Source organism: Triticum urartu, chromosome 6A (assembly GCF_056163025.1).
Source record: "Triticum urartu cultivar PI428250 chromosome 6A, HENAU_Tu73, whole genome shotgun sequence".
Lineage (NCBI taxonomy): Eukaryota > Viridiplantae > Streptophyta > Magnoliopsida > Poales > Poaceae > Triticum > Triticum urartu.
In genome coordinates, this window is record NC_141878.1 from 34,342,149 (window position 1) to 34,351,464 (window position 9,316).

Genomic DNA, 9,316 nt, shown 5'->3' on the forward strand with positions numbered 1-9,316 from the left:
CGGGGTCGAGCGGGGGGGAGACGGTGCGGGGGAGATGGGGAATGGGTGGTCGAGGGCGAACCGCTGCGGATAAGGTCAACCTATGCCGACGGCTTGGCCGTCGGCATAGGCCTGGCCCTTTTCCACGTCATCGATCCGTGGGCGTGCGCGCTTCTATGCCGACGGCTTAGATACTTTCCATTTTTTTTGTTATTACGACATATGTGTGACTCTCAGCACAATGTAAAAAGTAGTCTCACCCTCGCCACCACACCACCCCGCATGTATGAGGGCCCGGTGCGACGCTCCGGTGGCATTGCTACCCCCAGTGCCCCCGACCCGCCTAACCCTGTAGCGTTTGACCACGGGATCTACCCCTTTGACTTTGCACGGACGGGCTTTGACCAGTGGACCTCCCCACCCGGTTGTGTTAGGTCAGCCCATAGGAACACTTTGGAGCAACATCCGGGGCAAACTCACAGCAAGATCCCCTCCGTGTAGACCCCACACGTCCGTTTCCCCCCTCCAGGTGCCGGCGGCGGCGCCGTCCGTGAGGGGGGCACACCCCGGACACGCGTGCCGGGCGTTTGCAACCGCGACAACACTTCCAGACTTGTGAGAGGCCGCCGGCGCAAGATTTGGCGGCATGCTAGCCCCCGGAGGCCGCCGGCCACAGCCTAGACGCGTGAAGGGCAATCCGCGTAGAGGGAATTTTTCGGATACTTCTCCATCATCAAAAATTATGAAAAAATACCATCGTTACTATAGCACATGTGCCCACGTCGTGCAAAAAAAATCATGATTTTATCGCGCTCCGAGTATTTAGTAATATTGACGCCGCATCGTTACCGCAGAACGTCTACTACCGTGTCATCGCCGTCCGTGAGGGGGGCCACGCCCCGGAGACGCGTCCCGCCTCTTCGGACATGCCACCACACCATCCCACATGTATGAGGGCCCGGTGCGACGCTCCGGTGGCATTGCTACCCCCCAGTGCCCCCGTCCCGCCTAACACTGTAGCGTTTGACCACGGGATCTACCCCTTTGACTTTGCACGGACGGGCTTTTGACCAGTGGACCTTCCCACCCGGTTGTCTTAAGTAAGCCCATAGGAACACTTTGGAGCAACATCCGGGGCAGACCCACAGCAAGATCCCCTCCGTGTAGACCCCACGTGTCTGTTTCCCCCCTCCAGGTGCCGGCGGCAGCGCCGTCCGTGAGGGGGGCACACCCCGGACACGCGTGCCGGGCGTTTGCAACCGCGACAACACTTCCAGACTTGCGAGAGGCCGCCGGCGCAAGATTTGGCGTCATGCTAGCCCCCGGAGGCCGCCGGCCACAGCCGTAGACGCGCGAAGGGCAATCCGCGTAGAGGGAATTTTTCGGATACTTCTCAATCACCAAAAATTATGAAAAAATACCATCGTTACTATAGCACATGTGCCCACGTCGTGCAAAAAAATCATGATTTTATCGCGCTCCGAGTATTTAGTAATATTGACGCCGCATCGTTACCGCAGAACGTCTACTACCGTGTCATCGCCGTCCGTGAGGGGGGCCACGCCCCGGAGACGCGTCCCGCCTCTTCGGACATGCCACCACACCACCCCGCATGTATGAGGGCCCGGTGCGACGCTCCGGTGGCATTGCTACCCCCAGTGCCCCCGTCCCGCCTAACCCTATAGCGTTTGACCACGGGATCTACCCCTTTGACTTTGCACGGACGGGCTTTGACCAGTGGACCTCCCCACCCGGTTGTGTTAGGTCAGCCCATAGGAACACTTTGGAGCAACATCCGGGGCAGACCCACAGCAAGATCCCCTCCGTGTAGACCCCACGCGTCCGTTTCCCCCCTCCAGGTGCAAGATTTGGCGGCATTGCTACCCCAGTGCCCCCGTCCTGCCTAACCCTGTAGCGTTTGACCGTGGTACTTTCGATCCAACGACTCACATGAGCTAGGAAGAAACACACCCTTGATCCAACGACTCGCAAGAGCTAGAAAGAAACACACGGTCCATGTGATTCTTCCTGATTGGTGGGATGCACATTAGTACCCACTCCGGACTCCGAAACCCTGATACTCGGAAAGAGTTTGTCCAGTTTGTACACGAAGTGCGTCCAGTTTTTGCCGTGACCCTCTCTACTCTTTCGCGCATCCCCCCTCTAAGTGACGGCTGCTCTACCTTCCGTGGAGGGGGGCCACACCATGGAGCCCCAAGACGGGCGTCTACGCATGCCAGAACACTTTCACACATGCATCGGGACCCGTGCGATGTTTCGGTGGCATAGCTACACCCCGAAGGCCACCCCGAATCCGAGTTGACCAGTAGATCTAGCCCTTTGACTTTCGCCGGATGGGCTTTGACCGGTGGACTCTTCCACCTGGTTGCGATAAGTCAGCCCGTAGGAACATCCCCGAACACGGTCTGGACCCAAGCCAACACTAGATTCCCTCCGGTTCCACCGCACCCGCACCATCCCCCCTCTAAGTGACGGCAGCTCTGCCTTCCGTGGAGGGGGGCCACACCACGGAGCCCCAAGACGGGCGTCTACACATGCCAGAACACTTTCACACATGCATCGGGACCCGTGCGATGTTTCGGTGGCATAGCTAGACCCCGAAGGCCACCCTGAATCCCAGTTGACCAGTAGATCTAGCCCTTTGACTTTCATCGGACGGGCTTTGACCGGTGGACTCTTCCACCTGGTTGCGATAGGTCAGCCCATAGCAACATCCCCGAACACGGTCTGAACCCAACCCAACACTAGATTCCCTCCGGTTCCACCGCACCCGCACCATCCCCCCCCTCTAACTGACGGCTGCTCTGCCTTCCGTGGAGGGGGGCCACACCACGGAGCCCCAAGACGGGTGTCTACGCATGCCAGAACACTTTCACACATGCATCGCGACCCATGCGATGTTTCGGTGGCATAGCTACACCCCGAAGGCCATCCCGAATCCCAGTTGACCAGTAGATCTAGCCCTTTGACTTTCGCCGGACGGGCTTATATAACCGTAGGAGGGCCACCGCAACACCTGGCGGCATTGCTACCCCCCAGGTACCCCGTCCCATCTAACCCTGACACAGACGACCGCCGGGTCTATCCCTTTGACTTTCGCTACCGGGGGACCTTTTCACCTTGTTCTCATAGCCCAGCCATAGGTACACCCCCCAACACAGTCCCGGCACAACCCACCCCAAGATTCCCTCTGCGTCGGCCCGACGTGGCCGTTTCAACCCCCCCCCCCCCCCCGGGGCACGGCGACATCGATGCCCGTGAGGGGGGAGGGGGCACACCCCGGAGCCGCGTGCCTACGCCTGCCACCACGTTTCCACAACCGTAGGAGGGCCCACCGCAACACCTGGCGGCATTGCTACCCCCCACAGGTACCTGGCCCGTCCCGTCTAACCTCTCCGTGACACGACGGAAGAAGGCCCGTGTGGGGGGCAATCGATATATGTTTTCTGTACATTTAAGTTAATGAAATTAGTATTGGAAAAAAATAAAAAATAATAAGAGAAAATACAAAAAATATAAAAATATTATTAGAAACCTATGCCTACGGCCTAGCCGTCGGCATAGCTACGGCCACGGAACGGTAGAGCCCTGGATCGATGACGTGGCGTAGGGCGGGGATCAATGACGTGGCAAAAACCATGGGCCAGGCCTATGCCGACGGCCTAGCCGTCGGCATAGAAATGCCACCACACGGGACCGGCGAACGACGCGGATCGATGACGTGGCGGCGCGGCGGATCGATGACGTCGGTGAAGCTATGCCGACGGCTAGGCCGTCGGCGTAGCTATGCCGACGGCCACCGTTAGCCCGTCGGCGTAGCCTGACGCCGTCAAACCGCCGTCGCCGCCCGGGTAGACAGGCCCACGTGATATGCCGACGGCCTGCTCTATGCCGACGGTCCCCGTCGGTATATTCGGAGAATCACCAACGGCTTATCTATGCCGACGGCCCCCGTCGGCATAGATGGTTATACGCCGACGGCTATAGTTGGGCCGTCGGGGTATGCCAATATATGCCGACGGGGACCGGCGGCATAGATATGGCTGTCGGCAACTGCCTAAATTCTGGTAGTGAACATTACTAAGTGAACTTTCAACAATTAAAGCTTTTATATTCTTTTTGAGAAACATTAAATATTTATTGTTTCCTGATTTGGGTAGATAATTTTTAAAACTTAACAGTTCTTAAAATTTATAAATAAATTTTAAAATTGGACTTGTAAAATTAATAATTACGCTTTTATAGAAATCATAATTTTATGCACAGAGTGGCAGTTGTGTATCGTTGACCTACAAAGTTTCAAGATCAAATGTTCTCTTGTTTGGAAGAAACAAAAAAGAAGAGAAATTTATATATAAAGATAACTTGGATCTTGATGCGAACTCCTTGAGATAGAAGGTGTAGCTGCATGGTACTATAGAAAATCTACTCCTGGAAAATTAATCTCGAAAACTCAAACCGACACATAAAAATTGGCTATGTGTTCAGTTCTTTATGGTCGAATAGTTTCGAATTCACTCCGTATAATACATAGATGCAGGGTAGGTAGGACATTAACCGGCTCAGTGTGGCGTTGTACACTAGTTATTACAATCGGTTGAGAGCACCAACAAGAAAGAATGGGTTAGGGACAAAGTGAATTAGCGTGATGCATCTAATGGCTTAGTATCTAACTGCTAATCCAATGCCGACCAAATGGAGAAATGTAACCCGTAGTAGAAGTAGTACTAACTTAATAAGCATGTACATCTAGGGGTTTATTGGACAAACAAGCCAAATAGAAATCTGAACTTCTAAGCATGTGCTCTGAATCTTAACAGAGTCACATATGGCTACTAGTATCAATTACGAGCTCCATGTGATTTACTAGCTTCTTTCATGGTACATAGATCCGATGTATTATCATGCAGGAGTAAAGCATGAAGAGATGCAGTAGAGTAACCTCTCTTTCTATGCACACACTCTGAGATGCGGTTAATCGCGCTAGGGTCTCTTGGAGTCAAGACCTGCTTTGTGCCAAGGTCAAGCAGTTTTGTTTTATCATTGACCTCTCAACAGAGATGGCTCTCCCGGTTGCGGTGCGGTGCGAGACACAAATTTGTGATGTCAAAATACATCTAGGTTTGCCAAGGGGCTCTTGATTTTATTTTTGTTAGGTTAATCTTGTTGAAATATTATTTAGTCATGCATGTGTTGTTAGGATTAGTCATGGTTTAGTGACCAGGTAATTTGTGCATGGAGCGAAGATGTGGCCTAACGTGCACAATTGTTTGGGGTCAAAAGTTGGTTAGTTTGCAGCGACATACATGCATGTAAATGGCCAGGTTGTGTGGCCGTTGTGTCAACTTCGGCAGTGCTGAACGTGTCGTGTGCGGCCGGCCGGAGAGATTAGTGGATCAAGCAGTTTGTGAGCTCGACCATGCATGTGTGCGTGTGCATGCACGTAGCGGGTTAGTGGCTGTGTAATAGCCAGGTGAGTCGGCTATTTAAGCCATGTAACTGGTTTGCAACGAGAGGTGTGAGAAGAAAAACAAGAGAAGGCATAAGTGTGTGTGCTGCAAAAGCTCTCTGGGTGTATGTGTTCTTCCTCTTCATTGTGTACAACGTGAGAAATGTAGGTGTGTCCACTGCGTACTCGTGTCTGTATCCGTCCATCCCGTGGGCTGCTCCAACATTTTTTTTTGTAATGTAGATATAAATTCTTAGAGCATTTCCAGCCGTTCGGCCCTCCAGGGCGCCTAAAAAGAGCGGCCTGGGGGCGAGCCGGCGCTAGATCGGCCCCTGGGGTTCGTTTCTCCCCAGCCACGGTGCCAGGTGCCGCCCCCCAAGGCGCCTCATATTCGAACTCCATCGTTCCCGCTCAAAGAAACAACAAACCGGCGATCATCGCAATAGTTCGGCGATTCGGTGCCATAGTTCGATGATCAAATAAAAGGACACGAAGTAGTTCAGCGTACAGAAAAGGAAGGTCGTGGAAGGAGAACATCAAACGTCGAGCTCAACCTCCGGCAGCGTCGTCGTCGGCGTACGTGGGCTGGAAGGCGTTGGAGCGGCTTCCGGGCTGGTCGGCGCGGCTTCTGTGCTGCTGGGCGCGGCGTAGGCATCGACGGTGGGGCTGGGCGTCACGGAGGCATCGTCATCAGCCACTGGGCTGGGCGGCGGCGTCGGCGTCGCCGGTATCTGATTCAGGATGAGGCCGCGCTCCGCCAAGAACCACACCTTGAGCTTCTCGTCGCCGCTCTGGAGCATGTCAGCGCCGCCCATCAAGAAGGCGAGGTCGTTGTTCATCTTCTTCGCGTCTTGAGCTTTGAGTTTCGCGGCGGCATTGGTCCGGAGCAAGTCGAGTTTGACAGCGCTGTTCGTCATCAAAACAGCCCACCTCGCCTCAGTTTTCTCTTCTCGCTGGGCGGCCCTGGTCTTGGCATCGGCGAGGCAGTGTTCGATGGACTCTTGCACGCACGCGGCAGCCGACTCGGCGTATTTTGCCTTCTTGGCACCTTTGTTGCCGTCCGGGCGCCCGTCGGCGCGTCCGGCTTGTACGTCTCTTTGGCTTTGGCGAGGGTGCGTCGGACGGCCGCCCATTTCTCGCACTTGTCGATCCGCTTGAAGACGTGGAGGTACTTGAACTCTGCGTCGCTGTTGTCATCGCGGAACATGGCGAGCATGCGTAACAGCTGAGCCGAAGGAAAGAACATCAGTCGGCATGCTCGGCGCGCGCATGGCGCGCACGCCGGAAAGAACGTGCGCACGGCAGAAGGCAACAGTAAGGACGGCGTGCGATACCTGATCCTCGACGCTGGTGCCGCTCTCCGGGCGAGCCGCGACCTCCTCAACGATCCCATGCCATTTGTTGCACGCCGTTTGGATGAGCCCCCAATGGTTTGCCATCGCTTTCGACCCACGCTTCATGTGTACGCTTTTGAAGTAGGGGTCGACGAGCTTCCGCTCGTCGAACTCGGCCTTGCTGCGGTCCTCATCGGCGCCGGTTCCTCCTCCTCCTCTTCCTCCAGCTCTTCCACGCCGTAGTCGAGCTCGTCGTCCATGTTGCCGAGGTCAATCGAGCCGTCCCGGGTAGTGAACCCGGGGGAAGCGGCGGCGGCAGCCGAGCCGGGTGCAATGATGTCCTCCATGTCGGCCTCCGTCGCGTCGGCGTCGCCGAGATGCGTCGAGGATGCGGCTTGCGAGTAGAGGATGCGGCGAAGAGGTGGCGTTGGTGAGGCTGCGTTGTCCGGCGGCGAGTACGGGTACGGCGGGTACTGCACGCCAGCGAACGCGGGCGAGGGCGTGCGCTGGACAGGGCGCCCATGGGGGATGGTGATGTTGGGGTTGAAGCCACCATGGGCGTCCCCATCGGCATAGCCCGGCGACGACGTGCTCCATGGGTGCGGCGACGACGTGAACCCGGCCGGAGAGCCGACGCTTTGCTGGCTCCAGGCCGCGTACGAGTGCCCACCGGGTGGATTCATCATCTCCCCGCGCGCCGCCGCAGCCGCAACGTGCGCCACTTTTTTTCACTGGCCTTCTTGGCTCTGTTGCGCCTGTCGGCGGTGACGGCCTCCCACTACTAGAAAAACGGCTATAGCTAATATGGACATTAATGACGCATCATGTATGTGGTGCGCCACTTCTATATAGCAGTGGCGCACCAGATACAGGTACCCATTATTAACATATTACTAATGGCGCACCTGATGTGTGATGCGCCATTACTAGTTTTGAAAAATAAAATAAAATAAAAATTTGTTAGCAGTGGCGCACCAGAGGATAGTGCGCCATTAATAGTTGACATAGTAATGGCGCACCTGTACAAAGTGCGTCATTACTATGTGTATGACTGGGTCAAACCTTGGTCAAACTTAGTAATGGCGCATCAAGGTTTGACCAAGTCATGCACATAGTAATGGCGCACCTTGTGTGAAGGTGCGCCATAACCAAATGCACACCCCCTAGACCGTCTTTTCAGTTTAAAAAAAATAAAAGAAAATGATGGAAATGTCAAAAAAATAAAAGAAAATAAGTTTCCCACGTGATATGTGGTCTAGTTGTTGGGAAAATTTACAAATATGAATTTTGACTATTTGCAAAATCTCTCTGGAATTTAGTAAAATGGCCATAACTTTTGCATACGAATGCGGATTAAAAAAAATTATATGAAAAATCATCTATTCGAAAAGTTACATCCGAATTCAACTGTGGGGGGGGGGGGACCTGTTGAAGATTTTCAGAATCCCCAAAAACCTAACAGAATAAAAGATACGGGGCTTTTAAGATCTAGAGGGGGGAAATGAAAAAAATTCAAACTTAGTAGTGGCGCACCATTTGCTAGGTGCGCCACTAGTAACAGAAAAAAAATTGGTTTCAAATTTTTTTTGGAAAAAATGTTCAAAATATGATACGTAATATGACTATGACTGGGAAGTTTAAAATATTTTTTCAAAATTTCATCACACTCATGAATATGAACAGAGTCCTATACATCAACAAGGTTTAGTAGAATTTATATGATAGATATATCAACAAGTGCCTATTAAGTGAGATGGTGCTGGGGTTGGATAGAACTGTGAAGTTAAGCGTGCTCGGGCTGGAAATTTGACCATGGAGTGTGATTTGACTTGAGATTAAGCATATTGACCCGAGATTAAGCCATAATGACCTGAGATTACCAAAAAAAGGAAAAAAATGAAATTTTTTTTGAAAAAAAAATTGTTAGTAATGGTGCACTTCTAGGCGTAGTAATGGCGCACTATAGGTGCGTGCGCCACTAACATGCCTTTTTCTAGTAGTGTCCCGGCGCTCCACACCCGCCTTCCACTCGGCGTTGCTCATGCCGGGGGACCTGGATAGCGGCGCCCTCGGCTTCCTTTGCTTCGGCTGGGCGGCGGCGGCTATGGGATCCGTCGCGGCGCGACATCACGTGCTTCTTCGGCGGCATGGTGGGCGGAAGGGTAGGGAGGAGGCGAGGGTTTGGCAGGACGAATGGAGAAGACAGGGGAGCCTAGGGGGAAAGCGGGAGAAAACGGCGGGAAAAGGGCTTCAGTCGCCGACAGAGCGGCCCCACACCGCTTTTCGCTTGTGCCGGAGCGCCCAGGCGACACCCGGCCGCTTGGGTTCGGGGCGGGATCGCCAGCTCTGTATTTCGCCCAAACCGGCGCTAAACGAGATCCTGGGGGCACCACTGGGCTGATTTTCGGCCATCAGCAGGGCCGCTCTGTCGGGCGGGAGTAGTGTGAGTATGCGTGACCTTTCGGGAAGTTTGACCACGAAGTGCGATTTGACTTGAGATTAAGCATATTGACCCGAGATTAAGCCATAGTGA